The sequence below is a fragment of the Mirounga angustirostris genome, unplaced genomic scaffold, assembly GCF_029215605.1.
Source record: "Mirounga angustirostris isolate CCGP_5_RB_7025 unplaced genomic scaffold, mMirAng1.0.hap1 SCAF_7, whole genome shotgun sequence".
In the NCBI taxonomy this organism is placed as follows: domain Eukaryota; kingdom Metazoa; phylum Chordata; class Mammalia; order Carnivora; family Phocidae; genus Mirounga; species Mirounga angustirostris.
This window is the reverse complement of record NW_026991715.1, coordinates 142,446,171-142,467,266: the sequence shown is the minus strand read 5'-3', so window position 1 is coordinate 142,467,266 and position 21,096 is coordinate 142,446,171. Positions and strand designations below refer to the sequence as shown.

General features: G+C 48.8%; 1 protein-coding gene across 1 annotated transcript in view; it reads right to left on the bottom strand.

Annotated features, from left to right (window-relative positions):
* ANKH (ANKH inorganic pyrophosphate transport regulator) overlaps window positions 1–21,096 on the bottom strand; it is a 130,192-nt gene that overhangs the window by 7,238 nt on the left and 101,858 nt on the right. The window lies entirely within an intron of this gene.

Below are 21,096 nucleotides of genomic sequence, written 5' to 3'. Positions count from 1 at the left end.
CCATCAGGAAATGTGGCAACAGGCCCTTCTGGAAGTGAGGGCAGGGCCAGCAGGAGGCCGGTGGAAAGTCTAGTTAGTAAGCAGCTTGTCCAGTCGTCCCTGCACAGCTGGTGACTGTGGCCCCTGACCTTGGCAGGACCCTGGAATTCCATCTCTGCAGTGGAGGACAGTTGCTGCCCGGAATCCGGGGGATTAAGGGAAGGATGACGTCGAAGCTCCTGTCTTCTTCCTCTGTTCAGCTCCCGGAACACAGGAAACCAGCTGCATCCTTTGGGGGGAGGAGACCCAGGGTTCTGGAGGCTGGAGGCTCCCGGTGAGGCAGAACCCCCTCCCGTGCCTGACCGGCCACCACGAGGCCCACACAGGGCATCGGCCGCCCCCACATGGCAGGGCTGCCAGTCGGCTTCTGATGCCCCCCCACGGTGAGGAGACAAGCAGGGATCACCAGACTTTGAGGAAGGCCTCTAAGTTGAAGAGGCTCAGACAGAGCGAAAAAAAAATTGGAGGAAACAGAGACAAAGCAGAGAGACAGAGAGATGGACAGGTGTGTGTGTGTGTGTGTGTGTTTGGGCGTGTGTGTGCGGGCACACAGGGAGCGAGGGAGAGAGGAAACTTTCCCCACTGATATTCTCAGAGTGATAGAAGATCCCGCATCTATGAAACAAGGCCCAAATGGAAATGTTACTTCAAAAAGGTGGTTAAAGAACAAGAAAGGTACTGCCGAAAATTAAAAAGATTAAGTCAACCTCTGAAACAAATAATGCAATATATGTTAAGAAAAAAAAAAAAAGAAGAAGAAGAAGGTAGCAAGAGGGGAAGAATGAAGCGGGGGAAATCGGAGGGGTGGACGAACCATGAGAGACGATGGACTCTGAAAAACAAACAGGGTTCTAGAGGGGAGGGGGGTGGGAGAATGGGTTAGCCTGGTGGTGGGTATTGAGGAGGGCACATTCTGCATGGAGCACTGGGTGTTATGCACAAACAATGAATCATGGAACACTTCATCTAGAACTAATGATGTAATGTATGGGGATTAACATAAGAATAAAATAAATAAAAAAAAATAAAAAGATTAAGTCAGAAATAAGAAATTCACAAAACGACAGTAAGATAAAGTTGAAGAAATCTATAACAAAGATGGAGCAGGACAAAGACATGGGAAGTACAGGAGAATGGGTTAAAAAAATATAAATAAAGGACCAATCTAGGAGGCACAAATTCAAGTAATATGAGTTCCAGAAAGAGAGAACAGTGAAAATCTGAGAGCTGAAAGATACGACTTCTAAGACCATCGTGGGGTCTGTCAGGTGGACACAGCACTGTGGATGAAGGAAGACCCGCCAAGCACAGCACACACAATGCTGGAGGCAGAGACAAGATTCTAGGAGCTTCCAGCAGTGGATAGCTAGAAAGCTCACACGGAGAGTCAGAAGACACGGGCGGTAAGTGAGGAGGGAAAATGGTTTCTATCCTAGAACTCAGAACCAAATTGTCCATCAAGTGTGCTGGAAGAAAGACACCTTCAGATGTTCAAGGCCTCAAAGAATTTCCTTCCTACACAACACTTTCTCAAGAAGCCACTGGGGGTATCCTCTGCCAGAGCAAGGGAGGAGTCCTGGATGAAGAAAAATTACAGGATTGATCTCAAGAAAAAGGCCTGGGGAATCCCTGGGATGGGGTCAGGGAAGATCCCAGAAGGGCCGAGAACAGGCCCACAGGTCAGCAGATTTGCACTGGAGCTGGTTGGAATAGACCTCATATGTGGGGTGCATGCAATGAAGGGAACATGTGGGAATAAACTAGTGGCAAATAGAAAGCTGAGAAAAATTATGAATAGGACAATGATGATGGTCCAGGAAAAGCTACAATTTTTTCAAGAAAAGAAGGGAATCAGAGCTAGCTGTCAAGAGTTTGCCACAGTCGGAATCCATCGAAAGAGCTGCGGAGCTGGAGGGGTGTCTGGGAATACAAAAAGTGGGGAGTGCGCAGGCCGGGGGAAGGGCTGTTGGTAACAATCCTTAGGGAACGGACTTTTTAACGTCTGTGTGTGTATAATTGATTAACAAACCCTGAATGAAAACATGTAATAATACAACTTTGGAAGAGAATGCTAAACACCTGCCAATTCCACCAAATATTTTCTTGCTTCACGTGCAAGTGATTCTTCTTTAAAATGAAAGTGAATACATTCTAAAATGAATCACAATCATGTAAAAACGGAACGCTGAAATTTCAGAATACATGATCCTTTAGGCTTTGGGTAAATTAAGTTTCATGGAATTAGGCTGATCCCATTAACTATGTTGTGCTAACTGGAAGATCTATTATAAATGTAATGGAGCTTTTATTCTATCATGCATTCTTCAGCATCTGGAAAGAATATTCCATTGCATTTCAAAAGTGGCAGATGTACAATCATTTAACCCTCCTGCCTAATGCCAGTACTCACACCCAATTTTTGACATGAAGGGAAAAGTACCTCCTTAGATCTAGCAACCCAGAGCTCAGCGACTTTATTACCTAGTGGCCTGGACAAGTGGCCTTGTCATCTTTTTCCACTGCAAAGCTGTCAGCCTGAAAGGGTGAGGTTCACGCCTACAGCTCGGGGGAGGCGGTGGGGTGGGGGAGGGAGGCAATTTCATGCAATTAAAACTTCAAAATGACACTGAGCATGGGACTGGGACACAATCCATTTCCCTGATGAAGAGATGGATCATCTCTCCTTCCAAATATTTTCCACTGCAGTAAAGCTGTAAAGATTAAGATAAGTGAGCATCGCCCCAAGTCTGGACTTGCTTTGTGCCTAAGGAGATGTGGAGGGTAAGCTACTCTAAGTTTTCCCGGCTGGAGGGCGATACCTAGGGCATATTCTCCTAAAAACGTAGGCTTCCAGGAGAATCACTGGTATGCTGTATTTCTATTACAACCAGCGATGATCTGAATGTGAGATAATGCTGCACGTTGCAATCTCTCTGCGTTTTGTAAATCACCATAAAGTAGCCTCTAAGTTTCAACAAACCAAGGAAAAAGGAGGGTGTAACCACACATCAGAGAGGATGGAACAAGAAAGCATCTGTCGGCAAGCCAGATAATCCCTCCCTCTTGCTTCTCCACATGGACAATGTTCATCTGGAAACTTTTTACTGCCTTGGACAAAATTATGAGTAAACCTTTGAAGGAGGGAGTGCAATCCGAGGGCACAGCAACAACGAGCTGCCCACGTCACACGGGACGTTTACACGAATCTCAACCTGGACGGGTGGCCACCATTCTGGTCCCTTGCAAACCAAACGCTGAGGTTTGGTGGGTCTCTAACAGATCCTCCAGGAGAGTGGCTTGATATTCCATTTCCAAAATTCCACAGTATTTGACTTGGACCCATGGAGTGACTCTGGTCTCCCTCTGGTCTCTATCTGTGCTAAGCATACCTTAAAGGTCCCTATCAAGGCCACATGCCACCGAGGTGCCTCTTCAGAGTTTTCAGTCACACACACCGAGAGCCTACACTGGGTCTTCTAGAACAAGGTAGCCGAAAGCCATCAGTCTGGCCTGGGGCTTCAGCAGTCCCAGGTAACTGTTCCAAGAGAAGGAACATGGCCTACCTCGACGCTTCCTTTCTTTTCTCCCCCCAAATTTCTAAATATGGCCCCTTTGCCGTGCTTCCAGGATGAAAACGCTCGCTGCCTTCCAGCAAGCTCCTAAGAAAGTGACTATTTCCTGCACTGCCCAGAGAGAAAAACGTGCAACTTAGAAGTAGGCGTGGTGTTGGTTAAAAGCTGCAATCAATACTTATGTGCAGGTCAACTTCCCCTAAGAATAATAACCAGATCACATCTGACCAGCCTGTTTCAGAAAACAAGAAGCTTCAGAAGTAAACCTAACAAAGAACATTTCAGGAAAAGTGTCATTCTAATGAGTTGCCCGGAGGAGGCTTCCCTCGGAACAAGCCCTCCCAGTTGACCATGACATGCCGTGTTCCTCAAATATTTGCAGAGCCTAATGACATTGAATTTTCCAAACCAGAACACAAACCTAATAAACTACTGACAATGAACAGGATTTGTTCTCCTTGGAGCAGGTGCGGGGTTGGCTTTTTTTTTTTTTTTTTTTGCCCCTGCAGAGCTTGCTGTCAATATTATCTGATTAGGAAGCAGCCGGCAAAACAGAATAACCCACTCAGTGCCCAGATCTGGGTTCTTCTATTTATTCTCCAATAAAAGGAGCCAGGGCTTCTTAGAGAAGTGGCTTATTCGAAGACCAGGTCAGGAAATATATGAGATGATCAGCCTGGAGTAATGTGTCAAAGGACACAGGAACTCAGCAGAAAGAGCTCCCGATGGCCAAAGCTGGAACGATTTGAGCATCAAAATAATATAGTATTGAATTATGACCCCCAGTGTACAATAACTACCCACGAGTCCATACCGATTTGAATAGGGACAAATCTCCCACATAGAATGCTGAATAATTTATGTATTTGGATGAGGCCTCAGGGAGGTGGAGCATACCCCCCCTCCTGAAGTGTGGGCTGACCACAGCAACTGCCTCCTAGAGAGAGTACCTACCAGCAGGGAAGTGGTGAACACAGTCTCGGCCAGGCGATCAAGGTCAAGGTCAACAGTGATTAAGTCATGTTGATTGCATGTATTCTTGGTAAGATGGGAGAACAGCACTTCACCTGGGTCGGCTTCCTCCCCCCAGACCCATAAGCCCGGTCTAACAGAGAAAAACCTCAGACACACCCAAACTGAAGGCCACCCTACACAATACCTAATGAGTATTCCTCAAAACTATCAAGCCCACAAAAACCGAGTTTGACAAGCTCTCACAGACCAGAGGAGGCTAAGGGACAAGAAGGCTCACTGGAATGTGGTCACGCAGACTGGACCATAGAACACAAGAAGGACACAAGGAAAAAGCTGGTGAAATCGGAATGAACTCTGGAGTTTAATTAATGGTGGGGTTGGCTCCTCAGGTGCGTCAAAAGGGCCCTCGTAGAGCAAGATGGAGTGAGAGGTAGCTCTTTGAGCTACCTCCTCAAAGCTTCTGTAAACCTAAAATAATACTAAAAGGTTACTGAAAAAGAAGAAGATCCATGACCCATTCCTCTTTTATTTGACAGACTGTGATTCTTTTTCTGAGGACCAGGCCACTGACTCTGACATTTCTATTTTGAACTTGGAAATACTTCTCTGTGTTTCGAGATACATTCATCTCTAGTAGAGCATGGACCTCTCCAGACAAACCTTCTACCTTCATGATCACTGGCTTTTCCTTTCCATTCATTGCGTTAGCCTCTTTAGAAAACTAACCACCCCTGGGTCACAGCCCTTTTATTCACAATCAGGACAGGACGTTCCCAGTTGGTATAGATGCAACCCAGTTGGTATAGATCATCTCATGGCTTGTAATGACGGTGTTGTTCCTGAGAGGCATCGTCCTGAGGGGCAATCTGTTAAGCCGGCTTCACCTGTCGGTACACAGTTGTTCTGTGTCGGGGGCAGTATTTAACTTTTCGTTTCCAAATCTGTATAACAATGATCTAAGCTATGACAAAGTTCTGTCGTATATTAGAATGCTCAATCGGGATTATAGCATGCACAGGGGAGAAAGGAAGCCCTAAGCCTTACAGAAACAAACCCCCTGGGTCTAAGATGCTACTGTCTGAGTCAATGTGACTAGAACCACAGAAGGAGCGTCCTCCCCAAGCCTTGCTTCTTCTCCCACAGAGTCAGTCCCTGCCCTGCCCCGGGACGAGGACTTGGGAATGGGATTTGAAGAAGCCAGTTGTTTCTGTCAGCGTCTGAACGCAGAGAACATATAAACCCAGCTGCTGTGGGACAGCCAAGCCCGCACGTCCAGCCCTCACGTCCTGAGAGGAGCCCATTCCACAAAGAAACATGGCCAAGAGCTCTGGATTTGACTTCATCTCCAGAAGCTGTTGACCATGCTTTTGAGGAACTCACAAAGCTGTCTTCATTACCCCAAAAACCCAGGATGAGTAGCAAGTCAGAAATTCTGATCCCCTGCAGTTAGAAAAATGGATACACGCAACTGTTTTTAGTTAACATGGTCAGGCCCGGGCATCATTTTTATTTGGAGATTTTACTTAGAAAGACAAGGTCAATATCCTTTTAATTGGGTTTAAGTGTCCACTGGGTAAGCTAGTGGTTAACCTGCAACAACACCGTGTACAAAGAGGTGCTTATGAGCTTGGCTCTGGATCACGTGCTTGGTGAGTATGTTGATTTACGTTCTGGTGTCAGCTCCCTTCCCGCAGTGCACACGACCAGACCACCAGAACGCCCGTGGCCCCACACTGAGAGCCTGCCCCGTGCATTCAGGGCTCTATCAGCCCCTGGCACAGTCCATGTGATCAATCAGTCTTAGCTATCATTATCATCAAAGCTTTCCTGGGACCACAATAAAATGTTAACCTTGGAGTCATCTGGAGGCAGTAAGATTAGGATTGATTTTATTTTCCTCTTTGTACTTTCCCGTTTCCCACAAAGCACATGTAATCTTTTTTCTTTTCGTTTTTTTTTTTTTTTAAAGATTTTATTTATCTATTTGACAGAGAGAGAGAGAGAGAGCACACAAGTAGGGAGAGAGGCAGGCAGAGGGAGAGGGAGAAGCAGGCTCTCCACTGAGCAGGGAGCCTGACGTGGGGCTCGATCCCAGGACTCTGAGATCATGACCTGAGCTGAAGGCAGACGCTTAACCGACTGAGCCACCCGGGTGCCCCTGTAATCTTTTTTCTTTGTCAGAAAAACATTTTAGCATAAAAAGGACCCCTGTATCTGTCTTCACAGATCAAGTCCATGTGTGCCTATGACAGGGATTTGAGAAATCCTGATTTGGAGGGAGGGCAGCTTTCAGAGGGTGGCTGACAACTTGATTTTCTTTCTTTCTTTTTTTTTTTTTTTTAAGATTTTATCTATTTACCTGACAGAATGAAAGAGCACAAGCAGGGGGAGCAGCAGAGGAGAAGAAGCAGGCTCCCCACCGAGCAGAGAGCCCAGGACCCTGGGATCATGACCTGAGCCGAAGGCTGATGCTCAACCGACTGAGCCACCCAGGCGCCCCATGACAACTGGATTTTCATAACCAGTGTCCTGGGGAGCTGCGTCCCGTGTCACGCCAGTTGGAAGGCACGCTGATTTGATTTGCTTGCGGCTGGAGGGGCCCTATCAGAGAAAGCAGGACGCTCTCGGGTAGCCCATGTCTACCTTGCCCGAGTCTTCAGTGAGAGCTGATGAAGACCTGAGGAACATCATTTGGCCTTTTGATTCTTAGCATCAAATTGCGTTGGCAGTAGGCATACGGCAGGGGTGGGGAGTTCAGCAAGGGTTTTGTGGGTCATGGTCATGGCTCTGAGCCGGGCAGGGGGTGAGGGAGTGGGGACTGGGGGTGCCATGGTCAGAAGAGTGTGCTGACTGGCCCTCTGCTCCCTGGTGCTGTGTGAGGGCCGACTGCGCGGGGCAAGGGCAGAAGCAGGGAGCCCCGTCATGGCGGGGGGTGGGTGCCACTGTAACCAGGCAGGGAGTCGGCCATGGGCCAGGGAGAGGGGAGGAAGGGTCGATTTGGAGGAATTTGCAGTGAGTATTAAAGGGAAGCGCCGGGGGACAGAGGTGAGGCAGGAAGAGGGAGGGGTGCGGTGGGACGTGGACGAGCGGTAGTCCATGTCAGCCTGGAGCCCGGGTGCACTGCGGGCGCCCTTCCAGCCTGTCTGGGCCAGTTTCTCCCTCCCACCTGCTGGCTGCCACCTGAGCTAGAGGCGGTCATTGCGAAGAGCCTTCCCAGTGCGAGCAGTGAGTTCACGACCCAGCATTCCATCGGGATGCCTCTTGGAACCAGTGTGAATCCCAGTTTTGAAGGAAAAAAAATATGCCATCTTACTAGAGCAGAAATGACTAAAGCAGACGTAATGTGTGAAAATGGCCAACGAGCCCCATTTCTGGACATCGGTGTTAAAGAGGGTGATGGGGAGCAAGCCTGGGGTAATCGCCAGAGGGGATGAGCTGCTGTCCTGCGACGGGCGCTCTAGGGGACCGCCGATCCATCCTCTGACAGAGAAGGGACAGCAGGGGACAGGGCAGAGGGAGGGGACACTTTCGCGGAGGAAAAAGTCACAGGCAGGGAAAACCTGGAGAGGAAGGGTTGCGGGAATGCAGCACTAGCTAGTGGGGAGGGGCGCCGTCCAGCGTCCAGCGGCGTCTGTAAGGTCTGGCTTGCCGACTGCAGTGGGGGAAGGAGATGGGGTAAACCGCATCCATCACACGGACACACAGAGCTTGGAAAAGCACATTACAAAGTGTCTGTGGCGCCCCTGATAGTCTCAGTGTGGCCTGAGGACAGTCACGCTTGTTACACATCTTCCCCGCACACATTCCTGGGAGTCGATGCACAAACTGCCCCCCCACCCCCATGTTACGCTACAGCCATGGTAAAAAGCTCACGTTCTCAGATGTAGGGTTTAAAGTCAGCTTTTTAAAAGAGTATGAAAACGGAATCATCCCTGCTATGATTTCAATGGAATGAAACTGCCCAGTACACCCCACTAGAGCACCGGGTGCCTCTCTCTCGGAGCGAAGCCCCAATTCTGAGCAAGGCGGCAACGATGCACTTCCAACAGCAGGGGGCGCCATGCACCAAGCCTGCAGAGGGCGCTCCTTCTGGCCGCAGAACGTTTCATGCTTTCCCATTCTTACCCGATTTGAAGAGTACTTATAAAGTTCCAACCTGAGCTTCTGCTTAGCCTTAACTTTCCGTTGACAGTTCACAAACTGAAACTTGCCCGGGGCTGGCGCAGGGAGCACGGGAGTTGTTTGGTGGGTGTAGAGTTTCGGTTTTGCAAGATGCAGAGATCTGTGGATGGATGGTGGTGGTGACCAGAGCGTAGCTGTGTAAATGTACTCAACTTTAACACTTAAAACTTGAAAAACTTTAAAATGTTGCACTTTGACAATGGTTAAGATGCTAAGTTTTACGTTAGGTGCATTTTACTGCGATTAAAAGATCTTTTCAGACTGTCATTTCATGATGCAGGTTTAGGTGGAGTTTTGGGGACCCATCTTCACTGTTGTAGTCTCCTCTGAGTTTCCCTAAACAAACCAATCAGCCCCGCAAATCTGCAGGGCATGATGATTTCCTTAAAAACCAGATGCTGGCGAAAAGTGGGAAGGAGCGGCTCTTACCCACTGCTGATCACGCACCAAGAGCTTTCCATCGGTACACACTCTGTGGGGCGCCGTGAGAAAGCTTCGAATTCAGTTTATTTACCTTTGGTCCTTCTTGTCCTCCCAATGCACAAGAGGGTCATTTTCTTCTCCCGGATAATGTGAACAATGAGCGGGCAGTCTCTGGGTGTGGGGGTGGGGCTGCCGAGCAGAACAAAGCCTCACACAGGCCGTCCTTGTTGGAGGCACAGGGTCAGCATGGTACCGTGGCCGGAATAAGGCCTAGTGTCCACTGTCCCGATGGCCGAGGGATGGACAGCCCATGGGTAAGTTCAGCAGCAGGAAGGTGAGACTGGTCACTCTCATGAACCAGACTTTTAACTCTTTGAAAACAGGGCCGACTGAACAAGCTCTTATGGGACAGTGGCTTTTCCTAGTTACCAGCTTGGATTCTGCAGCTTTCTGGCACACAGAGGAGGGGCCTCTGGACTGACGGGTTTTCCTTCCAGGCAGCCCTGAATGGGACGCATTCAGAAGCAGGAATTCTTTTTTTTTTTAATTTTATTTTATTATGTTATGTTAGTCACCATAAAATACATCATTAGTTTTTGATGTAGTGATCCACGATTCATTGTTTTCGTATAACACCCGGTGCTCCATGCAGTACGTGTCCTCTTTAATACCCATTACCGGGCTAACCCATCCCCCCACCCCCCCTCCCTTCTAAATCCCTCAGTTTGTTTCTCAGAGTCCATAGTCTCTCATGGTTCATCTCTCCCTCCGATTTCCCTCCCTTAATTTTTCCCTCCCTTCTCCTAATGTCCTCCATGCTATTCTTTATGTTCCACATATAAGTGAAACCATATGATAATTGGCTTTCTCTGCTTGACTTATTTCACTTAGCATAATCTCCTCCAGTCCCCCCCCATGTTGATGTAAAAGTTGGGTATTCATCCTTTCTGATGGCTGAGTAATATTCCATTGTATATATGGACCACATCTTCTTTATCCATTCGTCTGTTGAAGGGTATCTCGGCTCTTTCCACAGTTTGGCTATTGCGGACATTGCTGCTATGAACATTGGGGTGCATATGGCCCTTCTTTTCACTACATCTGTGTCTTTGGGGTAAATACCCAGGAGTGCAATTGCTGGGTCATAGGGTAGCTCTATTTTTAACTTTTTGAGGCACCTCCACACTGTTTTCCAAAGTGGCTGTACCAACTTGCATTCCTACCAACAGTGTGAGAGGGTTCCCCTTTCTCCACAACCTCTCCAACATTTGTTGTTTCTTGCCTTGTCCATTTTTGCCATTCTAACTGGTGTAAGGTGGTATCTCAATGTGGTTTTGATTTGAATTTCCCTGATGGCTAATGATGATGAACATTTTTTCATGTGCCTCTTAGCCATTTGTATGTCTTCTTCGGAGAAGTTTCTGTTCATGTCTTCTGCCCATTTTTTGACTTGATTATTTGTTTTTTGGGTGTTGAGTTTGAGAAGTTCTTTATAGATCTTGGATACCAGCCCTTTATCTGTAGTGTCATTTGCAAATATCAGAAGCAAGAATTCTTGATGCTTTTGGGGTGATGCTCTATGCTACCCCATGAAGCAGCAAGAGGGGAGGAGGGACGTGCGGCCAGAGCATCTGAGGCCCTCCCCGCTACACGTGGAAAGTAGATGGAAATAGGAGAGCAGCACCTGTCCTGAACCCAAGATGCAACACTGGCCCTTAAAATAATGCAAAAAGGCTCCTAACTGGGGACACGGAGGCTGCAGCCAGTGGCGCGGGTCGTTTTCCTTCCCCAAGTGCTACTTTTTCTCTCAGCAGCATCTCGGACCCGGAGAGTGGCAGGTGGCCAGAGCCGGGGTGCTGGCCGGGATGAGGGACTCTATACATACTGATGGGGCCAGCGACTTGTCTTCCAAAGGGGGCTGGAGCCGGGGGGACGAGGAGGCAGAGCGGAGTTCGTGTTCGTATCTTTGGGATTTGTGCTCCCTGGGGACTTATCTACTGTAGACAGCATAAAAAGTATTTCAGGATTATCTGAACCTCCCCGAGAGGGATTATCTCCACGTGTCGCAGAGAAATAACCTGTCCGCTTCCGTCTCTGCTACTGCTTCTCTGGGTCTCCTTCCCTCGTGGAGGGTCCCTTGGGGCCTGAAGCTCTGAAGCTTTAGGATTAATGTGTTTTCAATACCAGATACCTGCACCTTACATCCTGCAGTGGCCTCCGCCCCTCGATGGCCCCTATTTCCCTCTGGGCCCTGGAAGGCAACGTGACAGAGACATCCATCCGGGTGTCCCACGCCCGATTTCTACAGACCATTCGCTCAGTCACCTTTTCTCCAGCAGCCTCCACCCTAATCCTTCCCACACAAAGCTTATCTCAGGAAACTGGGGCCTGAGACGAAGCATAGCCCCCCGGATGGTTCTCTGACCCTCCGGAGGAGGAGGCTGCTCACATGGGAGCGAGGGACCATGTCCACCTCCAGTAACCAGGGACATTAAAAAAAAAAATACAACGACTTAAAGAAAACAGATTTCAAATTTTGTGGAAAAGAGGTAAGACTGAATAGCGCTAGAGCTCCTGAAAGGGGCTGGAAAGCTCTCCGAAGAGAAATGGCCCCATACGACCAGAAAGGAGGAGGAGACCACGCAAGGCACCTGCTTGCGCGTAGATGTGCGCCCTCAGCACGGCCTTCCCCGACTGCCCGTCCGAAACGGCATCTCCCTCAGCCTCATGCCTTTCATTTTCCTCCAAAGCACCTGCGAGTTCCTGCGGCAGGTTGCGTAAGGGCCACCCAAAGATCGATTGCCTCCCAAGTCCCCAGGCCACATAAGTATTGATTACTTTATATAGCAGCAGGTGTGATTAAATTATGGATCTTGAGATAAGATGATCTGGGAATGTCTGGTGGGTCCTAATAGCCATCAAAGTGTCCTCGTCATGTGAGAGCCGGGGAAAGGGGGGGAGGTCCCAGAGCCAGGGACTGGGGTGCCGTGGCCCACCGAGGCAGCAGCCGCCGGGAGCTGGAGGACGCAAGCACCAGGTCCTTCTCCGAAGCCACGGGAGGGAGCATGCCCTGCTGACACCTCGGCTGCAGCCCCGTCCACTGAATTTCGGTTTCTGGCCTGCAGAACTCTGAGAGAGTGTATTTCTGTTGTTTTTTAAGCCGCCAGGTCTGTGGTTATTTGCTACAGCAGTCACAGGAACTGCCCGACACCAGAGTGTCCGTGTCCTGCCTGTCTTCCCTGGGAGATGAGAAATTCTGCAAGGAAAGTGACTTGGTGTGTTCATTTCACTGTGGAAGCTCAGAGCCTGGCAAGCAGCAGGGGCTCAGGCCTATGCGGAAGGAGAACCTGAATAAAGATGCACGTGCTCTTTCTCCGGGTAGCGATGCCCGGCAGCAGAGAGCCTCAAACATCGTTCTAAAGCTCAGGCTTTGGGGACTTTTTGCAAAATGCATATATGTGTGGCTTGAAATCTTTCCATACTGGCATTTCTCATATTTGGCTGGTGCCTCCAGATATATTGGACTTCTGAGCCAGAAGACCGAAAACATCGATTTCTCTCTCTGAGCTCACGGCCGATTGTGGGTGACTGACATTTCTGAGCTAGCAAGACGGCCAGAGGCTGGAGAGAGCCCTGTCTGTACCCCGCACTGGAGCCTACAGACAGGAGGGCGTGGTGGGACGTCTGAAGAGCTTTCCCAAGCCTCAGGGAGAAAAACGGTGCACACATTATATGTCTTGTGTATGCATCAGGTCCTTCTATAGAAGATACACATAAATCTATCAAGATGCCGATTTTTTTCAAAACACCAAAAAAAAAAAAAATCCCACAGAAATTTGGAAGGATATATTAATAAAACTAGAAAAACTCACAGATTTATTCGTTGGCATCCAATGTGTCCCAACAGCTGTCTGTTTACATATGCAGACATCTTATCTTCCCGTGGAATCCCATGTGCCTGGGGACTTCCTGATCACGGGAGCCGGCATTCTTTGCTTAGAGCATGCCTGACGCCATGATAAGCTGCTATCCCTTTGAAAGGTCTTAAAAGGTGGGTGTTTTTATCATGCCTGTCTGGCAGCTAGCGAAGTTGCGGCTTAGCTTTAGATGACCTTTCCAAAGCCACCCAGCAGGTGCACAAAGGAGCCAGGGTCTGACCCCAGGCCCTGGGACCTCAGGGCCACATCGGTAAACACCACACTCTGTGGCACTGAATTCAAGCTGGAGGTAAATCCCTCTCCCTCGGCCCCAGGGCCATTTGGTGCAATGAGCAGCCCTGCCTCTGAGCCCCTCCCGAGGTCTGAGGTGCTGGCTCCGGCGAGTGCACCACGGTTTTCTGGAAAGGTCTTGTTTTTCGTTTTGGTGAGGGTCAATCCGTTCTCCAAGCCACATCGGTTAAGAGCCATCTCTTAGGGAGGATGAAAGACAGGCCCTTGAAAACCATGTGGCACCTAATCGACGGTGAGGAGCTTTTTCAGACGCTAGTATTTGCCACCTGAGCTTTTCCCCAGCATCACATGGTGCTTCTCTGAGGGCTGCCCTGGGCTTAGAAGGTACATATGAAGGGACGCGGAGAATAATCTCGTGGCGCAAGTCATGTGCACTTCCCTGTGTCTGACCTAGAGCTGGAAATGCAGTAATACATCCTTTCACAGAAAATACAAAAGGTTCTGAGCAAAGGTCGTCTATCATTTGCTGAAAGCGACTTTACTTTCCAGGTCACTTTCCAAGTCCACCTCCAGGGGCAGGGGACACCTACGTGCGGGGAGAGGCAAAGCCCTAAAATACCTGTGTAACCTGAGTGTTTTTTGACTGTTCTCCTTTGTTCCCGGGTCCAATGGTCTCCGGCTTCGTTAAGCACACAAAATGACCATTTAACATACGAATTAATGTTTAATGTCCTCGATGTGCTCATTGTCTCACACACTGCTTGGTGTACATACATGTATGTGGTGTTCTTTGAGATCACGGAGATATTTCCCACGGGCTTTGCTGACTCTCTACGTATCCTACCCGTGTAAATCAAGAGGACACCAAGAGTTTCGGGCCAACAGGAACATGCACATGTCCAGAGCCCCTCGCACCTGGGGGTATGTGAGCTTGCGCTGCAATCAGAAAATCGACAAGCCATGGACATCAGCCTCGTTCTCTCCATGCATCTTATGGGGAATTGTTATTGGGAGGGTCTGGACTACATGTGCCATCGAGTGATGCCTCAGTCCTACCCACTGTCATGTGCCCACCGGATAAGAAGAAAAATGCTCTCCACACTGGTTCTGACTTTAAGCAGAGACTAATAAAGACCACTTAACAAAGAGCCACAGAGTCATAAAATAGGACTCCTGAAAGTCTGTGAATTAATCCCCACCGGGTTACTTTGCCATTGCTGGAGCAACAGCTCGCGACTGTCCTCTCTGACCAACGGGCTTTTGCGCCAGATGAGCCTTGGGGGAGCCTGGGAACCACCTGGGGACGTGGGGTGGGCCGGCAGCACTCTGCACGTGCAGGATCCCTGGGCCGATGGGGACTCTGCAGCGGCCCCGGGTGGGGACTACGGCATCTTACTGGCACGTGCTCTCCGCAGAACACAGGTGTGTACTGACGCGGTAAGCCAAAACTAAGTAATTTGTATCATTTTGTGCCAAATCAGATACCATTTATAAGGTCCAACGGGGAAGAAGTAGAAGTATCAAGGGTCTGAGACAATTTGGGGGGATAAATACAACTGGCTAGAATACGGGCAACTGAATTTGCTCCCTGAAAATTGGGAATGTGTTTTGGCTTTTCAGTGTTAGTGACGGGGGGCCTGGTTCAGATGCACTAGGTTATTCAATTAGTGGAAAGCAGAGCAAAGCCAAAAAGCAAAGTAACCTAAATCGAACACGGCTGCTTCTATTGGACGCCAGGATGCCAAGACCACCCCGCCCCCCAAACCCCAAAAAACCCACGTCAGCAGAGATATAATTAATCACATCAATCTGGGGACAGTCCTGTCCCCAAGAAAAATATTTCTAGGCAAATCCTCTACTCAGATTCTTACATGGAGAATCTGGAAATAAAAGAATAGAGATGTCTTGTGGAAACAGTTAAGTGGAGAATTTAAAAAGAAAACAAGTAGTACAGTCATTACTTGTTTGGCTGTATCAATCCATGTGGCCTTAAGTGACGACAGGAGGATTCTTTCTTTCAGAAACAACGGGGTGTGAGTGTGTGAGGGCTGCCATAACAAAGTACCCCCAAGCTGGGAGGCTTAGGGCAGATGGAGGTTCTGGCCTCCCAGGCCTGGAGGTGGGGGGCAGTGCTGAGCTCCCTCTGCAGCCTCTGGGGACGGTCGGCTCCAGGCCTGTCCTGGCTTCCGGTGGCACCACAGGGTCTGGATTTCCCTCTGGTCAGACCAGCAGTCCTACTGAATTAGGGTCCCCTCACCCCCCCCACTCACCTACTGGGCCCGCATCTTAACCCTATTTCCAAATAAGACCTATTTCCACATTCTGAGGGACTGGGGGGTAGGACTTCAATATAGCAATTTTTGGTGGACACAATTCAAGCCATAAGAGTTTGGAACAGACGATTCAAGGTTGAGGGCAGATTTCGCACTTTGCCTTTTTACTACCCTTCGATGTCAAAAAGCAAAGTTCAGGAGGATCCGGAGTAAAAATCTATTTTAACTTTTTACAAAGAACCAGATTCTTCAGTGGTAACAGCCCCTGGCCTCAGATATCCTTGGGACCCTATTGTGTGAGGCAGTGCAGTCTGCTGGTCCCTGGTGGCAAACTTCTTTCCCTGCATTAAGTGATGGCAACCCCTCCCCACCCCCGCAACCACCACCAAGCAGCCTCCATTTGTTGAAGATGAGGGAGGCCAGTGGGATATACTCTGGAGACCCCGGCACAGTCCCATGACCTCAGCAGGATCTGAATCCGGGTCCCAAAGCCAACTCTGGAGAAGCCTAGGGAGACGCCATTCCATACTGCCTTCCTGAAATAGGCCAGCCCACCAAAAATCAACTGGTGGAAGAGCCTAATGGGCCAACGGACAATCTGTCCAACTTACTGATTTCTTAAAAACTTGTCTTTTTAACTCTTCTAAAACTTACAGTAATTTGTACTGGAAGGACAGGCAGGGCCCCGGAGGGCTGTGAGGGCTCCAGGTGTCTCTGGGGCCTTCAGAGCTTCCCTACCTGCCTGTGTCCCCCCACCTTTGCCTCCGTTCCATTTTGCCTTGACTCTCAAACTCTCCGTTCTTTTTTCTGACCCATAGTCTCTCCCCCTTCTCCTTCTGACTTGCACTCCTCCATCTTCCCCTCCTGTCTTTCCCTGGGTTCAAGGGATGCTGGGTATGACTGGTAGGTTGTTCACTGCACAAAAGTACCCTGTTAGCTCTGCCTGCCGAGATCCATCTGGACGGATGCCCATTTCCATTTTGTCAAAAGGGGGTTGGGGAGGCCTCAGCACAGCCAAGCCTGTGCTTTGCATGGATTTTTCTCCAGCTCTCTTGCAGCAGAGAGGCTACCCTCTTGGCACCAGCTCCCCAAAACTAGAGCAGAAAGGAGTTTAAGAAAATACCAAATGTTCTTCAAATGCTATTGTGAAGTCAAAATAGAAACTGGTCAACTAAAATCACCCAACAATGTTAAGACTTCCCCATTTAATTTGATTTGCTATGGACTGTAGAAATAGTTTAAAAAAACAAACGTTTGGGGTAGATTGGCAGTTTGGTAACTTTAGCAAGCCAATCCACTGGCTTTCACCAACCTGGCCTAGCACCCAGGGATCGGAGGTCCATTATCGTTTTGGGACACTTCTTCCTCATCAAAAGGACTGTTGAGAAGACACATCCTCCCCTGGTTAGTGGTTCCTATTTTACCCCCAAATCTAGAATCCGGGAAGGAATCATGGGAAATCTAGAGGGGCTAGCTAACAAGAGGCCGAGTTTCTGCAAGGTTAGTATTACCAGTGCCTTTCCCCAAGGGGAAGGAACGCTGTTCCTGCTTCCTGACTATTAACTGTCAAAAGTAACACAGCTGTATTTTTCACAGGCCCAGGTGGATGCTGACCCCAAAATATCAGGGCCTGAAGAGTGAGCCCATTCTGATGGAAAGATGGATTTTTTTGTTCTAGACAGTACACACCTTCTTTTGAAAAGCAGTCAGCATCCCTGGGTCACCGAGTGTCTGTGGAATCAATGGGGTCAGCTCTTCTCGAAGACCCGAGGGGAAGAGCTGGGGTGCCCTAAGAAATGGAGCTCTGGAAAGCGCTTTAGTTCTAGGTGACCCACAGAAAGTTCCAGAACCATCAGAGAGCTCAGAGTTTGTATGTAGTATCATCCACTCGAATAGACACAACATGTGCTGCTCTTGAGTGTTTCAATGGCCTCTGCGACATTAATTCCCTGACGCTAAGTTTTAAAGTTAAAAAAACAAAAACGGACCTGAGAGGAAAGAGCCTCTTAAAAGCGTTAAAAGTAGGACACGCTGAGTCTAAGAAAGGAGACTGTCGCTCACCGGGGTGGGGGACACTGGTGGCTTTCTGACTCAGAGTTTAGTCTTTTTTTTTTTTAAAGATTTTATTTATTTATTCATGAGAGACAGAGAGAGAGAGAGAGAGGCAGAGGGAGAAGCAGGGTCCCAAGGAGCAGGGAGCCCGATGCGGGACTCGATCCCAGGACCCTGGGATCATGACCTGAGCCAAAGGCAGACGCTTAACCATCTGAGCCACCCAGGCGCCCTCAGAGTTTAGTCTTAAGTGGCGGTTTATTGTGCACCTTCTGGGTCGGACAGGATGCTCGGCCCTGGGGTAGAAGGTGGCTGCCCCACACACCCTGACCTGGGCACTTCAGAGCCTACGAGGAGGAGCGACAGATGTGAAGACTGAACACAGACAGTGCTGCAAAAAGGAATCATAGTGACCGCTTAACATTTAATTTAGGAAAGAAAAGCCAGAAACAAACCCTACACCTGAAACTAATGTAACATCGTGTGTCAATTATACTCCAATTTAAAAAAGTCCTTTACAGGGGCTCCTGGCTGGTCGGTGAAGCGTCTGCCTTCGGCTCAGGTCATGATCCCGGGGTCCTGGGTTCGAGCCTCCGGTCGGGCTCCCTGCTCAGCGGGGAGCCTGCTTCTCCCTCTCCCTCTACTGCTCCCTCTCCCCCTGCCCGAGCTCTCTCTGATGCTTTCTCTCAAATAAATAAATAAAATCTTTTAAAAAAAGTTGCTTATTGGGGTATCTGGGTGGCTCAGTCGGTTAAGCGACAGCCTTTGGCTCAGGTCATGATCCCAGGGTCCTGGGATCGAGCCCCACATCGGGCTCCTTGCTCAGCGGGGAGCCGGCTTCTTGCTCTCCCTCTGCCTGCTACTTCGCCTGCTTGTGGTCTCTCTTTCTCTCCCTATCAAATAAATAAATAAAATCTTAAAAAATAAAGTTGCTTCCTTTTTTCCTATATCTTTTAAGGACAATTCCTATAGCCAAGATGTTGGACCAACTGAATCACTGTAAGGAGAACGTATGTGAGACACTTCATTAGCTGCAAACTCAAATACCACTGTTTTTAGTGTTAAAGAAACCGCCTCTTCAAAGCATGGCGCCCACGTCTGGAGGCTCAGGGCCAGACAGCTGTTCCTACTCGCTCTGGAAGCTTCACAGTTTGGACAAAAGGGCCTAGAGAGTGGGCCTGGAAGGCTGGCTTCTGGCAGGTTCTATGACAGGTGCCCGGGCGAGTCACTGATCCTCTCTGAGTCTTTTCCCTTTCTAAGAAATAAAGGGTTTTGACTCACTCGTCTCCAAGTTTCTTCCCAACGAAGGACTCTGAGTCTCCATTTCTATGGGGAAAATCTACCCTGACATACTTCAGTTACAGGAAGGAGGACGGGATTAGAATAATGAAATAAACAAAACTTTTACATGGGAAATCTAAGCATGTTTCTAAATCATCCCCATTTCAAAGTAAACCAGTTGCTGGTCTCAGAGGGACAGGTTATTGCCCGCACACCGAACGAGAGAAGGAACAGCCTTAAACCCAGGCTGGCGAAGTTCTCCATCCGACTCAACGGTAGCCGGGGGAAGACGTTTAACTGGAGTGAGAGGAGACAGAGGAGGTCAGACCCGGATCACAGAGCCAGTGACAACCAAAAGCTTCTGGCATCCAGTGAGGGATGAGGTCCAAGTCACAGAACCTGGAATCTGAGTCAACTCAACTTTTGACTTCCAATCATTTCCTATCATCTCCAAAAGCTGAGGTCTGTTCCTGGAATAGAAACCTTCTCAGCTTTTTCTAAAATACTCTTTTAAACAGTTTCAAGGTTGCTGACTGTTTTCCTAATATTTTAGGGAACTATGGAAAAACTTGCACACCATAGAGGAATAACACAAATAGGGGAGCAGGGTTGCCTGGGGTAATGTGTCCCAACTACACAGGCGTGCTATCGGAAATTCCTCCTCGGTGAGGTGACACTGGAAGATGCTCCTGACACCCCTCCCCGCGCCCCCTCCCCCAGAGTCAGGAGGGATGGACTAGCAGGAGGGGCAGGCTGGGGTGAAGGGGCCGCTGAGGACACAAGGTCACGATGCGCGACGTGACAGGCTATTAGTCTCGTGTTGCCCTTGTTAACAATCTAGTCAGGTGTGGGATCCGCGGAGCAAAGATTAAGCTGTGGGCTTTGGAAAAATATCTATCAAAGGTTTAAAACGTGCTTAGGGCTCCATTATAAGGACCACTATCAGGGCTCATCAAGCCAATGAATGGTTCTTGTGATGATGGGAAGAGGGGCTAGAATCACCGTGTGCCTGTCATCAGTGTAACCAGCCCTTCAGCCCTGGTCATCGATGACAAGAGCAGAGCACCCCTGGGATTTCCGGAACATACTTGTACTTTATAAACGGAGAATTTCTGCAGGACTTAAGAGGAACTACGGAGCCCAACAACAAACAAGAAGACTGAACTGAGTTCAAAAGACCTGCATTTCGGGGCCCCTGGGTCGCTCAGTTGATTGGGCATCCTGACTCTTGATTTCAGCTCAGGTCATGATCTCAGAGTCGTGAGATCGAGCCCTATGTCATCAGATGCCACGCTCAGCCAGAGTCTGGTATTTTCTCTCTCTGCCCCCCCACCCCCCGACCCTCGAGCATGCTCTAAATAAATAAAATCTTAAAAAAAAAAAAAAAAAAAGACCTGCATTTCTTTTTACCTCCTTGTCATCCCCATCTTTAGAACTCAAAGGGCATAGTCCACAATGTAAGTTTGTTTATAAATGTGCTTTTCTGTTTTTGCTACTCTAAACCATCTTAAGTTATATACCATGTGCTTTGGGTTATACACCATGTACGTATTTTTTCCATGTTTTTTGAACAGTATCTTCTACACTGAAATTACCCCTGGGGGTTGACAGAGGGAGGACGTGTGCTGTTTATTTAGGCCATGCACAGAGCGGGGTGCTATCCGCGGGGGTCCACAGCTGTACCCGTGAGGATGGCGCAGGGCCTGGGATCCGGTAGGTGCTTGATAAGCACGCAGCGAATGATGGGTAAGCAGACAGGACACGGCAGCAGGGCACGTGTGATGGGGAAGGGAACTTGTACTGGGGTTAACTGAAGTAACGCCCACCTCAATTTGGGAGAGGGATGTTTATACCCTTGACTTTGGGTGTTTAAAAAGGGGTCAGAAGTTATTCAGTAAGACAAGAGTATTATTAAAATGAAAGGCAAACTCAGCCTTTCCTTTAGCGTGTTAGAAGTTCCTGGACATGCTGGAAGTCTACCGTTTATTCCTAGATTCAACGACCTTCCTAAGGAACTACTGTTCATATTTTGGGTTGTTAATTAATTCCGTATAACCTCACGGTATGGAATACAGCCCTCCTCCCTTTAAAACGGCCACTTCCCCCCTTTCCAAAACCACCACCAGAGGG